The 2,778-nt window shown below is 52.6% G+C and overlaps 1 non-coding gene across 1 annotated transcript; it reads left to right on the top strand.

Annotated features, from left to right (window-relative positions):
* Window positions 1–557: 557 nt before the first annotated feature.
* Window positions 558–744, top strand: LOC132247940 (U2 spliceosomal RNA). Its single transcript, XR_009459326.1, has one exon. It is a non-coding gene; the product is annotated as a U2 spliceosomal RNA (small nuclear RNA).
* The last annotated feature ends 2,034 nt before the right edge of the window (window positions 745–2,778 follow it).

Here is a 2,778-nt window from a genome sequence, read left to right as displayed (position 1 = left end):
GTGGCAACGCTTAGACCCTGGGATCCCAGCAATGAGATCGTCCTGCGTGCCTGCTGCATCTCCCACCCCTATGCCAAACTGATGCCCTGCCTCATGGCATCAGACATGATCCACTGGTCCCACGACATCTACGTGGAGCACATCACGCGCTATCACCAGTACTCCGACCCCCCAGACCGACTGCCACTGGACTGGACTCAGGGGACCACCTGAACCTGGTGCTGCAATTGATAGACTTTGAGCAGAAGGTTCAAAAATGGACCACCCCGGTCCACTGGAAGAGGAACCCTGCAATGAGACTCTATATATTGACTGAGGAAACGGTCTTCAGCCTACTCTCTCCATTACAGACTGTTGTACTGATTTGTGTGCATCTCTCCTCTGTCTTGGTGTTGCAACCCCCCTGCCTCCCCTGTCCCCACCCCCTGGCTTAGTTGGATAACATCATATTTTTTGAAACCTAGTTGAATTCCCCTCCTCATCCCCCAACCCTCTTTTGTTAGTCCCTCCCTCAGGCGGTCTATATTTCCTTACTGGCTTTGTCATCTTTTTGGTTCATAACTCTTAACATCCACTAATAAAATTCAAATCTGTTCTTATCAGTTTAATTGCTGATAACATCCTTGATGGGAACACTGATGCATTAAAAGCATTCTTGGCACAGGGAGAGGGCCTCCAGGTTTGCTTCAACCACTCCAGGTATCAGCCTAGTATTGCAGTGCTGCTGAGCCAGATGCCTGCTCCCCTACTAGGGGAACTCCCCACTCAGATCCAAGAGCAGCACAGGCCTGGGCCTGGGGCCTGAGTCACTACTCCTGGGTGACCGCTGGGGGGGGGGGGGGTGGTCAGGCCCTATGCAAATTGGGGCCAGCCAGTTCACAGGGAGGCTGGAAGGGGCTTAGGCCAATGCATGGGTGCACACTCACCTCCCTGCCAGTCTGGCAGATGGCAGGCTGGGGCAGCCCCTGTTGCCAACAAGTATAGCGGCCTCCCTCCCTACCCCCCAGCCTCTCCAGGAAAGCCACCTAAGACAAGACGCTGCCTTTGTTGAGCATTAGAAATCACCAGCACCAGCCAAAGCAAGAGGAGCAAGGGGGGGAAAGCCAAGCCAATACACAAATAGCCAACCCCAAGAGCAAGTAGGCATGTGACTGGCAGGAATGAAGGAACAGGCAGCACCTCACTGGTTGCCTGCCTGCCAGGAAGCCTCGCCCCAGAAATGCAACTGTGCCCTACAATGCCCCACCCCACCACACACCTGCAATGCCACCCACAGGGCCACTGACTGACTGTGGCTTTCCTGCAGGGGAACCAGGCACTGTGGGACTGCCACCCAACCACAGCCCCATCCAGAGAGCCTTCAGGCCCTGCCATGGCCAGGCCTCATCTTGGTGGGCCAGGGCCCATCTTACCCTCAGCCCTGGTCCTCTCTGACCTGACCTCACTCATCAGGCCCCCTCGGCCCCTGGCCCTGATCCACCTCTGGCCCTGGGCAGCTAGTCTTGAAGGCTCCTATCAGGGCAGCCGGGGTGAAACCCAGCTGTTTCCTGGCTTGCCCAAGAGGGACCCAGGAGGATGGCAGAACAGGAGAAGACAGCAGAGCAAGATCAGGGCCAGACATGAAGGTGATCAATGGAGCAGAGACCCACAGGACTGCAGTGCTTTGAAAAGGTCAGGTACCTGAGGGGAGCAGGCCATGGGAGCAAGAGGTGGTGGGAACCCCAGGGTAGGTCAAGACCAGCAAGCTCATCATGGGAACTCCCAGCAAAGATGGAGTCCAAACCCTGGTATTCAATAGTTATAGGATTTGGATGGGGTCATGGAAGGCATAGGTAATTTTACATGCACAGGTGAGACATGGATGGGATTTATCACCTTCCTTCAGTAATTTATTTTGGGTCACCCCAGGGTTATTTTGGACAGCCCAAACTACGTAGTAAGCGAGGGGGCACTTGAGGTTTTTTTGTTCTAGGACTGTTTGCTTTGGGTGTGGGGAAAAAGGCTAATACTTGTCTAACAAAAATAACATGCATCATGTGCAAGGAGGAGGGATATATCCCTTGGGATTGCCAGACCTCATACACAAATAGAGCAAAAATGGGGAAAGCGGGGAAGGGGAGGGAGGAGGTGGAATCTGAGAATGAGTGTGAAAGTGATATGAAAGGATCAATGGAAGACGCGCACATCTATGGAGCTGGGTAAGGAGGAAGGAAGGATAATTGAATTGGGGTCAGGGGTGGTTATTTGTGGAATGAAGCCAGTGGCTCAGTACATTAGAAGGGATAGGGGAAGAAGGGGGTGGAAGAAGAGGTGAAGATTTGTTGTATATGGATGATGTCACTATAGTAGTTTGGGGTAGAAGGTCAGTGGAGAGAGTCTTGGGACATGTAGGGAGTGACAGGGAGGCATTGAGAGACATGGGTTACAGGAGCTGGGGAATCATTTAAAAAAAGGGTTGGGGGTACATTTTGAGATGAAAGGGAAAAGGAAGAGAGTGTGGGAGGAGTTGGGGGCATGGATACAGAAGGTGGTGGGATTGTGGGGTACAAGGGGATTATTTTGGGGGTGGGGGAAGGTGGAATTGGGCAAGCAGGTGCTGCTGCCTATTATTTTGTTTACGGGGAGGGTTCACCCTCCTTCATGGTTGCAAGTGCAATACATTTTAAAGAGAAGTTGGCATTTTTTTGCATGGGGGGAGGGGAGAGGATGGCAAGGGGGAGATTTGTAAAACTGGTGAATTGGGGGGCTGGGGTTACTCAAAATAGAGCTTTTTCTGTA

The sequence above is a fragment of the Alligator mississippiensis genome, chromosome 1 (assembly GCF_030867095.1).
Source record: "Alligator mississippiensis isolate rAllMis1 chromosome 1, rAllMis1, whole genome shotgun sequence".
Lineage (NCBI taxonomy): Eukaryota > Metazoa > Chordata > Crocodylia > Alligatoridae > Alligator > Alligator mississippiensis.
This window is presented reverse-complemented; position numbering and strand designations above follow the sequence as displayed.